Source organism: Mauremys mutica, chromosome 9 (assembly GCF_020497125.1).
Source record: "Mauremys mutica isolate MM-2020 ecotype Southern chromosome 9, ASM2049712v1, whole genome shotgun sequence".
NCBI lineage: Eukaryota > Metazoa > Chordata > Testudines > Geoemydidae > Mauremys > Mauremys mutica.
The window spans coordinates 40,206,752-40,224,723 of NC_059080.1; the positions used below are offsets into that span (position 1 = coordinate 40,206,752).

At 48.4% G+C, this 17,972-nt stretch overlaps 1 long non-coding RNA gene across 1 annotated transcript; it reads left to right on the top strand.

The window, feature by feature from the left end:
- Positions 1-4,658: 4,658 nt before the first annotated feature.
- LOC123377849 lies at positions 4,659-17,537 on the top strand. The gene is made up of 3 exons (XR_006582358.1): positions 4,659-4,779; positions 7,414-7,468; positions 17,481-17,537. It is a non-coding gene; the product is annotated as an uncharacterized LOC123377849 (long non-coding RNA).
- Positions 17,538-17,972: the final 435 nt, after the last annotated feature.

The following is a 17,972-nucleotide window of genomic DNA, read 5'->3' on the forward strand; positions in this document are numbered from 1 at the left end:
TTGAGAGTTTAGACTGCTTGCTTATATTTTATTTCTTTTGGTAAGTAACTCTGACTTTTTGCCTATCACTTAATATCACTTAAAATCTATCTTTGTAGTTAATAAATTTGTTTATTCTACCTGAAGCAGTGTGTTTAGTTTGAAGCGTGTCAGAGCCGCCCCTTGGGATAACAAGCCTGGTACATATCAATTTCTTTGTTAAATTGAAAAACTCATATAAGCTTGCAGTGTCCAGCGGGCATAACTGGACACTGCAAGACAGAGGTTCCTAGGGTTGTGTCTGGGACCAAAGATATTGGCTAGTGTCATTCGGTTGCCCAATCCAAGGAGCAGTTTACATGCCAGAGGCTGTGCATGAATGTGGGGGTTCTCACAGCAGAGCAGCGTAAGGCTGGCTCCCAGAGTCAAGGATTGGAGTGACCTAGCAGATCACTGGTCCGGATAACACCAGGGGAACGTCACAAGGTCATTTGACAAATGGTGGCCCAATTCCCTGCTCCAGCAGAAAAAAGGATTCTGAGGCCACCAGTTGCCCAATCTGCTATAGATGATCATTGGTGGCCTGTGCTAAAAATCCCCTGTGCTGGTGGCCCAACCTCCAGGCAAATGGTCACTGATGACCCCGTGTACTAATTTGGTGGCATATTAATTTCACCATTTTTTGGTGGCGGGGTTTATTTAGGAGGGGATCAGCTAACTCGGATGAAAAGGGAAGGGGTTCAGAAGGACAGGGCAGGAGAGAAGAGGATTAAGAGTAGTAGGTGTGGAGTGAAGAGACTGTAGGGAGAGGGAAGATTGGAGTAAACAGCCCATCAGCACAGTGTAGAGAAGTTAGTTGCATGGTTTATATGAGCTAATGGTTTGCACAAGGCTACCAGGAAATAATTCACTTGGATTAAAACAACAGCTCCTCTACTGAAATATGGCATTTATTCAGAAGGTTAAAGTATGAGATGGAGAGAAAAATGCTTCCAGACAATATATCACAGGTCAACACTTAAAATGCTGTAGCGCAGTGGTCCCCAATCTTTTTCGTCTGGACGAGCCACGGAGGACCGTGACCACGGACGAGCATCCGCCAAAATGCCGCCAACAAGCAGCAATGTCAATAGGCGTTGCTGCCAAAATGCCGTCGACAAGCAGCGTCACCCAGAGGCGGCGATGCCTCTGGATGACGCTGCTTGTAGGCAGCATTTTGGTGGATGCTCGTCCACTGGCCAGTATGTGGGCGCACTTAGATGCCCCGGCGGGCACCATGGTGCCTGCGGGCACTGCGTTGGGGACCCCTACTGTAGCGCTTCAATGAAGACACTACTATGCTTATGGGAGAGCTTCTCCCATCAGCTTAATTAATCCACCTCCACAAGAGGTGGTAGCTGTGTTGATGGGAGAAGCTCTACTGCAGACACAGTCATGTCTACATGAGTCCTGTACAGATACAAAACTTGTATCCACATCCAATCTGCAATCCACCAACGTCTCTATAAAGCGGGTATCTGCAGATTTGTAGGGCTCTAGATATAAAATTTGGATCCACATACATCCATGATCCGCAAATATGGTCCACGGATATCTGCATCCGTGGATATCAGCAGATATCTGCAGATTCGCAGGGCTCTAGGTATAACTAAGTTGTTCTGGGGCATGGATTTTTCACACCCCTGAGCGAGGTGGTTCTCCCAATGTATGTCTATAGTGCAGAGCTGGCTACAAATATATGCCAGTATAGGTACATCGCTTAGGGGCATGGACACCAGTAAGCCATGCAGTTACTGCCAAACTCCCGAGCCAGGTCTACACTATAAACTCAGGGCAGGGCTACACTACAAACTTGCATCAGATCTGCTGCACCAATGCAGCTGTGTCACTGTAGTGCCTCTGGTCAAGACGCTCTAAGCTGATGGGAGAGAGCTCTCCGGTTGGCTTAGTTACTCCACCTTGGCGAGAGGCAGTAGTTATGTCTACACGGTGGTTAAGGTCGGTATAACTACATCACAGGGGCAGGGCTGGATTTTTCACACCCTTGAGTGATGTAGCTATACCGAAGTATGCAGTGTATAACTGGCCTTACAGGGGTTTAACTGCCGCGCTCAGGGGTGTGAAAAATCTACCCCCCCCCCCCACATCCGCAGTGCTGAAGATATACTGGTCTGATAGGAACAATGAGGAGTCTGGTGGATGTGGTCCACTCCCAATAACTGATGACCCTCTCTTGGTATTGACACCTCCTCATCAGTTATTGGGAGTGGACCACATCCACCCTGACTGAATTGGCCTTGTCATCAGGGCCGGCTCTAGGTTTTGTGCTGCCCCAAGCAAAAATAATTTTGGCTGTCCCCGCCCCAGCCCTGGGCTTCCCCCTGCCGCCCCAGCCCTGGGTCACTGGTAACTCACTCCCAGGACGGGTCATTCAGCAGGAATTTTGGATGTGCACAGAACAGAGACAGGATTGGTTCCCATATGGTTTCAGAACTGCAGTAAAGTGGGACAATTTTCAGCTTGTGTGATTGGAGGATATCTGGATGCATATTATAAGACTGTCCTCCATAAATGAGGAAAAGTTGAGGTGCCTTTATTACTCTTTTGTTCCACTCTTTCTTTCTATGGGGAATGTGCCAATGCAATATCATTGTCTTCCTTTTAAACTAATTTTTAAAAAAAGGCAATGGCTGTTGAAAATAGCAATTCCAGTCCTAAGAACCACTGGGAAGCATTTCTTGCTCAATTTTATCCTACATTTTCTACAGCAAATTACAGTGGATTGGTATATTTGATTTGGGAGAAATGAAGTAACAGCTGCCCAAATTGAGCTTGAGCACTCTTGAATTTTGAGGTGTTCAAATCTGGAAGGCAGGTACTAGATTCCCTTTCTGAATATTAGCTAAATCTGGAAAGGAAAAGTCAATTTCTTCTTCCATGGCTCAGAAGTGGAAATCCTCCTACGTGCCTGGTACTGTATCTAAAGCTGCCCAGGTCCAGCTCCCCTCCCTTACTTTTTATTTTAAATTCTAGTGGGAGCCACATACCTCCCTTGCTAGGCTTCAGACAGAGAGGGGCACTGTCCATTTAGTCCACCCAATTCTTTCTCTGGGGGCTGCAAGGTGAGGTCACACCAGTCAGGGGCGGCTCTAGCAATTTCGCCACCCCAAGCACGGCGGCATGCCGCGGGGGGCGCTCTGGCGGTCGCCGGTCCCGTGGGTCCGGTGGACCTCCTGCAAACGTGCCTGCGGAGGGTCCGCTGGTCCCGCGGCTCCGGTGGAGCATCCGCAGGCATGCCTGCGGGAGGTTCACCGGAGCCGCGGGACCAGCGGACCCTCCGCTGGCACGCCTGCGGGAGGTCCAGTGGAGCCGCCTGCCGCCCTCCCGGCGACCGGCAGAGCGCCCCTCGCGGCATGCCGCCCCAAGCACGTGCTTGGCGTGCTGGGGCCTGGAGCCAGCCCTGACACCAGTATCCCTAATCCGGTCTGGGGATGCCTTCTGAAGGGGGTATCTGGGCCAAAGCCTTCTACTCCTTGGGCATACTTGTTCCCCATTCACAGTGCCTCCCCCTCCCTTTCCTATTGATAGTGGCCAAGGGAATGCTGGGAAATGTAGTTCTTTCCCTGCTCCAGGGCTGGCTCTATAGGCAGGGAGCTAACCAAGGAACTACAGCTCCCAGGGACCCCTGTTGGTTCTCAGCTCCCAGGCTGGATCCCTGCCAGCTGCTGTCCCTGCTAATGGGCTCCCCCAAGCACCTGCTTGCTTTGCTGGTGCCTAGAGCTGCCCCTGCTTGTTATCACTGCTTCTCCATTTGTACGGTAACTCCCTTCTCTTCATGTGCTAGTATATCTATGCCTGTGTGTAATTTTCACTCCATGCAGCTGAAGAAGTGGGGTTTTTACCCACAAAAGCTTGTGCCCAAATAAATCTGTTAGTCTTCAAGGTGCCCCCAGACTCCTCCTTGTGTGGCTACAGACTAACAGGGCTACTCTTCTTGAGTAATGGTCTCAAGTTGCAGTGGGGGAGGTTTAGGTTGGCTATTAGGAAAAACTTTTTCACTCAGAAGAGTGGTGAAGCACTGGAATGGGTTACCTAGGGAAGTGGTATAATCTCCTTCCTTAGAGGTTTTTAAGGTCAGGCTTGACAAAGCCCTGGCTGGGATGATTTAGTTGGGGATTGGTCCTGCTTTGAACAAGGGATTGGACTAGATGACCTCCTGAGGTCCCTTCCAACCCTGATAGTCTATGATTCTGAAACTGATCTGATAAAAACAGACTCCAAAGAGAAACTGCTGAACTTGAATTAATATGCAAACTAGATACTATTAACTGTGGCCTAAACAAAGACTGGGAATGGTTGGGTCATTACACCAATTGAATCTATTTCCCTATGTTAAGTTCTCCTCACACCTTCTATGGGCCATCTTAATTATCACTTCAAAAAGTTTTTTTTTTCCTCCTGCTGATGATAGCTCATCTCAATTGATTAGACTCTGCCTGTTGTTATGCATACTTCCACCTTTTCATGTTCTCTGTATGTATAAATATCCCGTCTGTGTGTTCCATTCTATGCATCGGAAGAAGTGAGCTGCAGCTCACCAAAGCTCATGCTAAAATAAATTTGTTAGTCTTTAAGGTGCCACAAATACTCCTGTTCTTTTTGATCTGATAGGCTGGACTTAGAGCCCTGCCCTGGGGAGGGACTATCTGAGCAAGGCCCTGTCAAGGAGGGCAGGGTGGAAATGATTCACCAGTGTCTTTAGCAATCCTGGGCCCCGCCCTAGGGCGGCTGTTAGCCGAGGTAAGTGTATGTTGCTCTATGTACACTTTAGATTAGGATCTGCAGTTGGTGATTTGGCACCTTCCTGTCCCGGCTGCCAACTGTTTGCTGGGCGTGTCTTTAACTTTCGGTTTCACTCTTCGGTCACCCCCTCCCGAGCTGGGACTTTGCACCCCGATAGGCTCTTTTATGCCCAACCCCACACCTGGCTTGGGGCCAGCGCTGGGAAGAGGGTTATTAGGAAGGTTTCTTTGGTGCTTTTCTTCTCCTGCCCCCGGCCGTGCAGGAGACCCGCGCGCCCCAGAACAACGGGGAGAGGAAATCCGCTCTGCGCGCTTCCCTCTGCGGGCCGAGCCTCGGGCCCTTTCACACAATGATCTGCCCCAGCGACCCTTCGGCGGGTTCCCACTCACGGCAGGGGCAGGGGGTGCACCCGATCCTTGGCAGGCGCTGGCGGCTTACGGGGGTGGCCAGCATTGGGCAGCCAGACGCAAAAATCACCGCTTCCCTTCTCCCCGCAACACAGCCAGCAACGCAGCCTGCGAGAGCCCCATGTTAAGGTGTGTGCAGCTTCCTGGACTCTCCGGTTGACGCGGCTCGGTGTGAGAGCCAGGCTTGGAGGGAGCAGAGGGGTGCACCAGGGAGAGCGGATAGAAGAAGCCTTTCGCTGCAGAAGTCGCCCCAGGGGAAGGGAAATGTTTTTAGTTAAACCGGGGACAGGCCAGGGAGACGTGTCTGCGAAGCATTCCCTTCCCCTGGGACCCCGCACCTGGTTCGCTCAAGCCTCTTGGGGAATAGACTGGGAAATTATTGCTTTATATTCCTGTTTTCTCTCCCAATACTGAATGGCAACACCCTTTGCTGTCCCCCCCTCCCCCCGACCCCGGGAGTCGCAGACTGCTATGAAGCGGGACCCGCATGAAGCATGTTCAGAAGGGTACTGAAATATAACACTCACTACCTACTGCTTGGCATCACAAGTTTTAACCAAAGAACCAAAGCTGTCTTGGCATCTTTTTCATTGTTAACAGGGCCCACAGGGTTCCACTGCACCTCTGAATCAAGGAGTGCAGTAGGGAATACTAAATTCAGTGACTAACATTGAATGTGTATTGAGTTCTGATCACAAATATTATGGTAGCCCCCAAAGGCTTTGATTGGGGCCAGACCCCATTGTGCTAGGCACCCTGCAGTTGTCATAGTCTCTTACCTTGAAGAGCCTACATCCTGCAAAGGTCTGTGTGAGTAACTTTACTCATATGAGCAGCCCAACTGGAAGTTAATAGCACTAGGTGAGTAAGGTTAGTGGGGTGCATGTGTCTGCAGGATTCAGCCTTGAGACAAAATGCAACAAGTGAGTATATCAACAAAAAACAAGGGAAGTGGAGGAGAGTAATGATAACATGGTTCCTGAGATTCAGTTGGGCATGTTGACACATGAAAATAATTCTAGGATACGGTACATTTTAAATTTAAAGCATTCCAGTGTAGCTCTATGTGTAGATGAGCCATTATTAGTGGCATGCTGCTGTTTTAACTGCTGCCTCGTTCCCTAAAAAACAAAAGCCAAAATAGCACTTCTGCTGTTTCTAAATATTTGAAAACACTAAAACTAAAAGCACTAGAAAACTTTCTGTGGTGGCCCCTGAAGAACAAACTATAGATGACCTAGCAGGTGTCTTTCATGTGCTGATACATAAGTTAAAGAACAAACATTTGTAATCAAGAACAAAAACATTGGGTGTCCAATACAAACATGTTAAGTACCTCTGGTTAATTGATTTCCAGACAGCAGTCAGTGCTTCCGAATTTTCATCCTGTGGGTAAACTTAGTTCCGGAAGTGTTGTGTCTTCCCCATTGGTCTGCATACTGATCTTCAGCAAGTACTTAAGTACTTAGCTGAACTAGTGTTGCTTCAATGAAGCTGCAACAGTTTTACCCAAGCTAAGGATCTGGCTTCATGTCACAATTGCTGCTACTTTTTGTGTGTCATTATACTTTGGTTTCTTGGGTCAGATGATTTTCTTGGAGATTTGCCTTTACCTTGGTAAAATGAGCTTAAGAAATCAAATAAGCAGGAGAGAAGGATTTTTCAGCAATTGAGTTAGATCTCTTGTAGTGTCCCTGCCCTAGTCTAGCCTTTTACTGATGTGGATGAGTATCTAAGCCCTGGTCTACACACAGCCCCTGGTTCGAACTAGGGTACGCGAATTCAGCTACGTGAATAACGTAGCTGAATTCGAACTACCCTAGTTCGAATGACTTACCGTCCAGACGCCGCGGAAGCGAACTCCGCGGCTCCAAGGTCGACTCCGGCAACTCCTCCTGCCGCGGTGGAGTACCGGAGTCGACCGCGGCGCTTCCGGAGTTCGAACTATCGCGTCTAGATCAGACGCGATAGTTCGAACTCCGAGAAGTCGAACTCGCCGCGTCGACCCGGCGGGTAAGTATAGACGTGGCCTAAGGCCCAGATCCTCAAAGATATCAATCAATGACAGTTAGGCACCTTAAAATCTTTAAGGATGAGGGTATAAACCACCTTCTGTATATTACAGAACAATAGAATTGTGTTTCATTCTTGGAAGTTACTGTGCTTTCTTTAATGTTTGGATTCCAGTTTTAAAGTCACTGGTTAAACAGTTTTCCTTTCACAGATGCTGATCTGTTTCTTCTTGGAGACCCTGGGTGAAGGCTGTCCATTCGTTGCAGGTAATGTGCCTTTGAACTAGGCTCAGTCTGGAAGCAGCTTCAATGAGCTTTGAACTATATTTTTAAAAAAGAACAGGAGTACTTGTGGCATCTTAGGCCTGGTTTACACCAGGAGTTTTTGTCGAATTTAGCAGCGTTAATTCGACTTAACCATGCACCCGTCCACACCAGGAAGCTAATTAGTTCGACCTAGAGGGCTCTTTAGTTCGAATTCTGTACTCCTCCCCGACAAGGGGGGTAGCGCTAAATTCGACATGGCTATGTCGAATTAGGCTATGTGTGGATGGAAATCGACCTTAGTAGCTCCGGGAGCTATCCCACAGTGCACTACTCTGTTGATGCTCTGGACAGCAGTCCGAGCTTGGATGTTCTGACCAGCCACACAGGAAATGCCCAGGGAAAATTTGACACGCTCCGGCGCCTTGTGGATGTTCTGCAGGACCGCAGGCAGGAGGACAGAGCCCCCCTGCACTGTATCTGCAACCGCCCTCCCCCGCCACAAAGTCCCAAACCCCCCTCACCCAAAGTAACAAGAAGGAGGGGTGACAGGGGCCGTGAAAACTGTCACTGCACCCCTGCAGAGTGCACAAATACAAGAAGGCTCTCATTCCCTAAATGTTGAGAAGTCCTTCCCTTCCTGGCTCACCGAAGCCCCAATCCCAGTTTCATCCCCTAACTGTGTAGCTGATTATTAAAAGTAGTTTGCTGTTAATTACTATTTCCGTCAAGTTTTTCTACAGAAGACTGTCTGTGAAGGGTGGGGGGGAAAGGGGGTTGTTAATTGCATAGGACAGTCACCTTTACCAGGGTACAGACACAGGGGCAGGATCAACAGCAGGTCACACACACAGTGCAGTCAGTAGGCACCCTGGTCGGTCTGGGAGGTGTTTTCCATGTTCTGTGTGGGTGGGGGGTACGTGACTTTGTGGCATGGGAGGGCGGTTACAGAACTTATGCAGCGGTTCTTGTCCCGGACCACAGAGCCACGCAGCAGGGGAATCTGTAACTGTCCTCCCCCGCCACAAGGTCACATAGCCCCCGCACACAGAGTCCCGAAAAGGAGGGATGGCAGGCTCCGTTGAAACAACCAGTCCGGCACTGCAGACCGCTCTAGGAGCAGGAGCCTATCATTCCTCGAGTGTAGAAGCGGTGTTAAAATCACTGCACACCCTACCCACCACAGTCTGCGTCCCTGTTTCAACCCTTTAACGCGAATTCATTAATAAAGAAAACGTTGTTAATTAACAATGTTCCATTAACTTTATTTTTAAACGTGTGTTGGAAAGGGGGAAACATGGTGAACGGGGTATGTAACCGCAGAAGAAAGTCAACAGTAACTGAAGCAGGGGCAGGTTCAGCTTCTCTGTAAAGAAACTGAACAGTCACAGGTTACCCTGCTCCCTGAGGAACCTGAGTAGGGAAGGAAATAGACTTCTAGGAGGGAGGCTGGCTTATCTGATCAAAAGAGCTTTAAACTAGGTATTGGGGGGGAGACGGTTGGGAGATGTCCAGGCACTCTCCACGCCAAATTTAAACATTGAGAGGGAGGACAACAGGATAAGAACGGATATAGCCAGAGGGAGGGGTTTGGATGTAAGGAAGACGGGGGGGGGATGGATACTAGACCAATAGGTCATACAGGTGGTACTGTATCCCTACCAAATTGGGTAACAAAGGTGAGAGAAGCCAAACAGCAAAAATTAGGATGTTTGTTCACCAGTGCGAGAAGCCTAGGTAACAAAATGGAGGAATTGGAGCTCCTGGTCCGAGAATTGAAACCGGATATCGTAGGAATAACCGAAACATGGTGGAACGGTAATCATGACTGGAGTACAGGTATGGAAGGGTATGTGCTGTTTAGGAAAGACCGAAACAAAGGTAAAGGTGGGGGAGTAGCATTGTATGTCAATAATGAGGTAAACTGTAATGAAATAACTAGTAATGGAATGGATAATACGGAGTCTGTTTGGGCAATGGTCACATTAGGGAAGAAAACTACTAGAGCCTCCCCTGGGATAGTGATTGGGGTGTGCTATAGACCGCCGGGATCTAGCCTGGATATGGATAGAGAGCTCTTTAATGTTTTTAAGGAGGTAAATACTAATAGGAACTGTATGATCATGGGAGACTTTAACTTCCCGGATATAGATTGGGGAACAAATGCTAGTAATAATAATAGGGCTCAGCTTTTCCTAGACATGATAGCTGATGAATTCCTTCATCAAGTAGTAGCTGAACCAACGAGGGGGGATGCCATTTTAGATTTGGTTTTGGTGAGTAGTGAGGACCTTGTTGAGGAAATGATTGTAGGGGACAACCTTGGCTCGAGTGATCATGAGCTAATTCGGTTCAAAATAAATGGAAGGATAAACAAAATTGCATCTGAGACTAAGGTTTACGATTTCAAAAGGGCTAACTTTACTAAATTAAGGCGACTAGTTAGGGAAGTGGATTGGACTAACATATTTAGGGATCTAAAGGCGGAAGACGCCTGGGATTATTTCAGGTTGAAGTTGCAGGAGCTGTCAGAGGCCTGTATCCCGAGAAAGGGAAAACGGTCCTTAGGTAGCAGTTTTAGACCGAGCTGGATGAGCAAGTGTCTCAGAGGGGTGATTAAGAAAAAACAGAAAGCGTACAAGGAGTGGAAGATGGGAGGGATCAGCAAAGAAACCTACCTTATTGAGGTCAGAGGGTGTAGGGATGAAGTGAGAAAGGCCAAAAGCCAGTAGAGATGGACCTTGCAAAGGGAATTAAAACCAATAGTAAAAGGTTGTTTAGCCATATAAATAGGAAGAAAACCAAGAAAGAAGTGGGACCGCTTAAAACTGTAAATGGAGTGGAGATTAAGGATAAGCTAGGCATGGCACAATGTCTAAACGAATATTTTGCCTCGGTCTTTAATGAGGCTAATGAAGGGCTTAGGAATAGTGGCAGAGTGACTGATGGGAATGAAGGTGCGGGGTTGGAAATTACAGTATCCGAGGTAGAAGCCAAACTTGAACAGCTTAACGGTAGTAAATCAGGCGGCCCGGATAATCTTCATCCTAGAATATTAAAGGAATTGGCGAGTGAAATTGCAAGCCCGTTAGCGATAATTTTTAACGAATCTCTAAACTCGGGGGTTGTACCGTTTGACTGGAGATTAGCTAATATAGTTCCTATTTTCAAGAAGGGGGAAAAAAGTGACCTGGGTAACTACAGGCCTGTTAGTTTAACATCTGTAGTATGTAAAGTCATGGAAAAAATATTAAAGGAGAGAGTAGTTACGGACCTTGAGGTCAATGGCAATTGGGACAAATTACAACATGGTTTTACGAAAGGTAGATCGTGCCAAACCAACCTGATCTCCTTCTTTGAGAAAGTAACAGATTTTTTAGACAAGGGAAATGCAGTGGATCTAATATATCTTGATTTCAGTAAGGCGTTTGATACGGTATCGCATGAAGAATTACTGGTTAAATTGGAAAAGATGGGGATCGAAATGAAAATCCAGAGGTGGATAAGGAACTGGTTAAAGGGAAGACTGCAGTGGGTCGTATTGAAAGGTGATCTGTCGGGTTGGAGGGAGGTTACCAGTGGAGTTCCTCAAGGTTCGGTTTTGGGTCCGATCTTATTCAATCTATTTATCACTGACCTTGGAACCAAAAGTAGGAGTGGGCTGATAAAGTTTGCGGATGACACGAAGTTGGGAGGTATTGCCAATTTGGAGAAGGATCGGGATATCATCCAGGGAGATTTGGATGACCTTGTAAACTGGAGTATTAGTAATAGGATGAAATTCAATAGTGAGAAGTGTAAGGTTATGCATTTAGGGATGACTAACAGGAATTTTAGTTATAAGCTGGGGATTCACCAGTTGGAAGTAATGGAAGAGGAGAAGGACCTCGGAGTCCTGGTTGATCGCAGGATGACTATGAGTCGGCAATGTGATGTGGCCGTTAAAAAAGCTAATGTGGTCTTGGGATGCATTAGGCGAGATATTTCTAGTAGAGATAAGGAGGTGCTAGTCCCGTTATACAAGGCGTTGGTGAGACCTCATTTGGAGTACTGTGTGCAGTTTTGGTCTCCCATGTTTAAGAAGGATGAATTCAAACTGGAACGGGTACAAAGAAGGGCCACTAGAATGATCCGAGGAATGGAAAGCCTGTCGTATGAAAGGAGACTTGAGGAGCTCGGTTTGTTTTCCTTAACCAAAAGAAGGTTGAGAGGAGATATGATTGCTCTCTTTAAATATATCAGAGGGATAAATACCAGGGAGGGAGAGGAATTATTTCAGCTCAGTACTAATGTGGACACGAGAACAAATGGATATAAATTGGCAGTCGGGAAGTTTAGGCTTGAAATTAGACGAAGGTTTCTAATCATCAGGGGAGTGAAATTCTGGAACAGCCTACCGAGGGAAACAGTGGGGGCGAAGGACCTCTCTGGCTTTAAGATTAAGCTTGATAAGTTTATGGAGGGAATGGTTTGATAGGATAACGTGATTTAGTCAATAGGTCAGTAATGTGTGACCACTGGTAATTAGTACCGAGGGTCAATGTTGGGATATTGAAAGTCTTTTTCCTGAGTGTCTGGCTGGAAAGTCTTGCCCGCATGCTCGGGGTTCAGCTGATCGCCATATTTGGGGTCGGGAAGGAATTTTCCTCCAGGGTAGATTGGCAGTGGTCCTGGAGGTTTTTCGCCTTCCTCCGCAGCATGGGGCAGGGGTCGCTTGCTGGAGGATTATCTGCTACTTGAAGTCTTTAAATCAGGATTTGGGGACTTCAACAGCTGAGTCAAGGGAGAGAATTATTTCAGGAGTGGGTGGGTCAGCTTTTGTGGCCTGCATCTTGCGGGAGGTCAGACTAGATGATCATAATGGTCCCTTCTGATCTTAAGTTCTATGATTCTATGATTCTACGAACCTAGCTTTCAAAGCCTCCCGGATGCACAGCGCTTCCCGCTGGGCTCTTCTAATTGCACGGCTGTCTGGCTGAGCGTAATCAGCAGCCAGGCGATTTGCCTCAACCTCCCATCCCGCCATAAAGGTCTCCCCCTTGCTCTCACAGAGATTGTGGAGCACACAGCAAGCTGCAATAACAATGGGGATATTGGTTTCGCTGAGATCCGAGCGAGTCAGTAAGCTCCTCCATCTCCCCTTGAGACGTCCGAAAGCACGTTGAATTATGACAGTTACCCAAGACCACCCTCGACACATTTTTCCCCCCAGCATGCATTGCGGGGAAATCCCAGAATTCAAATGAGCAGCGGGGACTGCGGGATAGCTTCCCACAGTGCACCGCTTCCAATGTCGACGCTTGCCCCGTTAGCGTGGACTCACAAAGTCGAATTAGTGTCCTTAGTGTGGACACACAAATTCGACTTTGTAAGGTCGATTCCACAAATTCGAATTAAGTTAAATCGAACTAATCTGGAAGTGTAGACATATACCCTTAGAGACTAACAAATTTATTTCAGCATGAGCTTTCGTGGTCTACAGCTCACTTCTTTGGATGCATAGAGTGGAACACACAGACAGGAGATATTTATACATACAGAGAACATGAAAAGGTGGAAGTATGCATACCAACTGTAAGAGTCCAATCAATTGAGATGAGCTATCATCAGCAGGAGAAAAAGAACCTTTGAAGTGATAATCGAGATGACCCATAGAAGGTGTGAGGAGAACTTAACATAGGGAAATAGAATCAATTAGTGTAATGACCCAACCATTCCCAGTCTCTGTTTAGGCCTGAGTTAATTGTATCTAATTTGCATATTAATTCGAGTTCAGCAGACTCTCTTTGGAGTCTGTTATTGAAGTTTTTTTGTTGCAAAATTGCCACCTTCAAGTCCGTCACTGAGTGGTTAGAGAGGTTGAAGTGTTCTCCCACTGGTTTTTGAATGTTATGATTCCTGATGTCAGATTTGTGTCCATTTATTCTTTTGCATAGAGACTGTCCGGTTTGGCCAATGTACATGGCAGAGGGGCATTGCTGGCACATGATGGCATATATCATGTTGGTAGATGTGCAGGTGATTAGGACCTAATCACATCAGCCACGCCATCAGGGGCTCGTTCACCTGCACTTCTACCACTGTGATATATGCCATCATGTGCCAGCAATGCCCCTCTGCCACGTACATTGGCCAAATCGGACAGTCTCTACGCAAAAGAATAAATGGACACACATCTGACATCAGGAATCATAACATTCAAAAACCAGTGGGAGAACACTTCAACCTCTCTGGTCATTCAGTAACAGATTTAAAGGTGGAAATTTTGCAACAGAAAAGCTTCAAAAACAGACTCCAACGAGAAACTGCTGAACTTCAATTAATATGCAAACTAAATACAATCAATTTAGGCTTAAATAGAGAGTGGGAATGGCTGAGCCATTACACATATTGAATCTATTTCCCCATGTTAAGTATCCTCACACCTTCTTGTCAAACTATCTTAAATGGGTCATCTTGATTATCACTACAAAAGTTTTTTTTTCTCCTGCTGACAATAGCTCATCTTAATTAATTGGCCTCTTAGAGTTGGTTGGGCAACTCCCACCTTTTCATGTTCTCTGTATGTATATATATCCCCTCACTACATGTTCCATTCTATGCATCCGATGAAGTGGGCTGTAGCCCACAAAAGCTTATGCTCAAATAAATTTGTTAGTCTCTAAGGGTATGTCTACACTACAAGAGTAGTTCGATTCAACTTAACTCGAATTTGTGGAATCGACCTTACAAAGTCGAATTTGTGTATCCACACTAAGAACACTAATTCGACTTTGTGAGTCCACACTAACGGGGCAAGCGTCGACATTGGAAGTGGTGCACTGTGGGCAGCTATCCCACAGTTCCTGCAGTCCCCGCTGCCCATTGGAATGCTGGGTAGAGCCCCCAATGCCTGCTGGGGGAAAAAATGTGTCGAGGGTGGTTTTGGGTAACTGTCATCATTCAACCGTCACTCCTGCCCTCCCTCCCTCCCTGAAAGCGCCGGCGGGAAATCTGTTCGCGCACTTTTCTGGTCAGTGACAGCGCGGACGCCACAGCACTGCGAGCATGGAGCCCGCTGCGATCATCGCTGCACTTATGGCCGTTGTCAACTCCTCGCACCTTATCGTCCACCTCTTCCACAGTCAGCTGCTGAGAAATCGGGCGAGGAGGCTCCGGCAGCAGGGTGAGGACATGAAGTCTCAGAGTGGCACAGACCTCTCAGAAAGCACGGGATCCCGCGCCGTGGAGATCATGGTGGCAATGGGTCATGTTCATGCTGTGGAATGGCGATTCTGGGCCTGGGAAACAAGCACGGACTGGTGGGACCGCATAGTGCTGCAGGTCTGGGATGAATCACAGTGGCTGCAAAACTTCAGGATGCGTAAGGGCACTTTCCTTGAACTGTGTGACTTGCTGTCCCCTGCCCTGAAGCGCAAGGACACCCGGATGCGAGCAGCCCTGACTGTGCAGAAGCGAGTGGCCATAGCCCTCTGGAAACTTGCAGCGCCAGACAGCTACCGGTCAGTAGCGAACCACTTCGGCGTGGGCAAATCTACCGTGGGGGTTGCTGTGATGCAAGTAGCCCACGCAAGTAGTGACCCTGGGAAATGTCCAGGTCATCATAGATGGCTTCACCGCGATGGGATTCCCAAACTGCGGTAGAGCTATAGATGGAACTCACATCCCTATCCTGGGACCAGCCCACCAGGCCAGCCAGTATATTAACCGAAAGGGCTACTTTTCAATGGTGCTGCAAGCACTGGTGGACCATAGGGGACGTTTTACCAACATCAACGTCGGGTGGCCGGGCAAGGTTCATGACGCGCATGTTTTCAGGAACTCTGGTCTGTTTAGACGCATGCAGGAAGGTAGTTTCTTCCCGGACCACAAAATAACTGTTGGGGATGTGCAGATGCCTATAGTGATCCTCGGGGACCCAGCCTACCCGCTAATGCCCTGGCTCATGAAGCCCTATACAGGCGCCTTGGACAGTGACAAGGAACTCTTCAACTACCGGCTGAGCAAGTGCAGAATGGTGGTGGAGTGTGCTTTCGGACGTCTCAAGGGGAGATGGAGGAGCTTACTGACTCGCTCGGATCTCAGCGAAACCAATATCCCCATTGTTATTGCAGCTTGCTGTGTGCTCCACAATCTCTGTGAGAGCAAGGGGGAGACCTTTATGGCGGGATGGGAGGTTGAGGCAAATCGCCTGGCTGCTGATTACGCTCAGCCAGACAGCCGTGCGATTAGAAGAGCCCAGCGGGAAGCGCTGTGCATCCGGGAGGCTTTGAAAGCTAGGTTCCTCAGCGAGCAGCATGACCTGTGACTGTTCAGTTTCTTTACAGAGAAGCTGAACCTGCCCCTGTTTCTTTACCCAGTTACTGTTGACTATCCTCTGCAGTTACATTCCCCGTTTCCCCCCTTCCAACACACGTGTAAAAATAAAGTACATGTTCCATTGTTACTTAACAAAGGTTTCTTTATTAATGACTTTGCGTTAAAGAGTTGAAACTGGGATGCAGACTGTGCTGGGTAGGGTGTGCAGTGATGTAAAGACCGCCTCTAAACTCGAGGAATGACAGGCTCCTGCTCCTGGAGCAGTCCGCAGTGCCGGACTGGTTGTTTCAACGGCGCCTGCCATCCCTCCTTTTTGGGACTCTGTGTGCGGGGGCTATGTGACCTTGTTGCGGAGGAGGACGGTTACAGATTCCCCTGCTGTGTGGCTCTGTGGTCCAGGACAAGGGCCGCTGCATAAGATCTGTAACCGCCCTCCCCTGCTACAAAGTCACGTACCGCCCCACCCACACAGAACATGGAAACCACCTCCCATACTGACCAGGGTGCCTACTGACTGCACTGTGTGTGTGACCTGCTGCTGATCCTGCCCCTGTGTCTGTACCCTGGTAAAGGTGACTGTCCTATGCAATTACCAACCCCCTTCCCCACCCCCACCCCTTCAAACACAGTCTTCTGTACAAAAACATGACGGAAACAGTAATTAACAGCAAAGTATTTTTAATAATCAACTAGACAGTTAGGGGATGAAACTGGGATTGGGGCTTGGGTGAGTCAGGAAGGGAAGGACTTCTCAAAATTTAGGGAATGAGAGCTTTTGGGTAATTGAGCACTCTGCTGGGGTGCAGTGACAGTTTTCACGGCCCCTGGCGCCCCTCCTTCTTGTTGTTTTGGGTGAGGAGGGTATGGTACTTTGTGGCGGGGGAGGGCGGTTGCAGATACACTGCAGGGGAGCTCTGTCCTCCTGCCTGCGGTCCTGCAGAACATCCACAAGGCGCCGGAGCGTATCCGTTTGCTCCCTCATTAGTCCAAGCAGCGTTTGAGTCGCCTGCTGGTCCTCCTGACGCCACCTGTCCTCCCGTTCGCTGTGTGAGCGCTGGTACTGAGAGAGGTTCTCCCTCCACTGGCTCTGCCGGGCCGCCTTGGCTCGGGAGCAGCCCATAAGTTCAGCGAACATCTCGTCCCTTGTCCTTGTCTTGTGCCTTCTAATCTGCGCCAGCCTCTGTGAGGGGGATGCTGGAACAGGTCTGGATACAGTGGCAGCTGTGTGATGGGAAAAAGGGAGTGAATTCCTTACAAAGACACATTTTTGCGAACTATGAACATAGTCTAGTCAGTCTCTGTGAACAAGACCATGCACAGCACCTATCTCATGAGCACTGACTCAGGACAAGTTCTAATTTTCGGCTTTCACTTTCATTGCCTGGGGTCTTGCACTGGAGATCAGACAAGCGGGGCAGGACAGCAGAATCCGTGCAGCAGGCAGGCATGGTAAGCCATAGACTTTAGGCTGCTTAAAACTGAATGTATGGCACTGTCCTCTTGCTGCAGGCAATCCGGAAAGCATAAACTCTGCCCCTGTTCCACCTCCTCGCGGCTGTTCCCTGGGAAAGATCCCTGTATGCTGCCCCTCTGCAGCCTCCACCACGTGACTCTAAACGGAGGCTTATTGTCATGCAAAGGAACAGTCAAGCATTCCCAATACTAACAGTACACAAATTACTCTAATTAAATGCAGGAGTCTCCGAGCGAGATCACCCTGAGGAGGATCACAGAGCGAGATAGAGAGCGCATGCTGCGTGAAAGCCAGCACAAACCAGGGGCCTATGCTGCCATGCTCGTGGAGGCAATGCTCCCAGAATACCTCATGGAAGCCTGGCGCGGAAAAGTGTGCTACCACGGAGCACCCAATAAGGCAGCTCTCCCCAGGAACCTCATGCGGAGGCTTTTCGATTACCTCCAGGAGAGCTTCGTGGAGATCTCCCAGGAGGATTTCTGTTCTATCCCCATATATATAGACCTCCTTTTCACATAGTTCAGATTCCTGTTACATTAATAATAAAAGTTTACATATTTAAAGCACTTACCGACTGATCCTTCCCCTGATTCAGGGTCTGGGGTAACTGCTGGGGAGGGTTGGTAGGGGATCTCCGTGAGGGTGATGAAGAGATCCTGGCTGTCGGGGAAATCATCGTTGTAAGCGCTGTCGACTGCCTCCTCCTCCTCATCT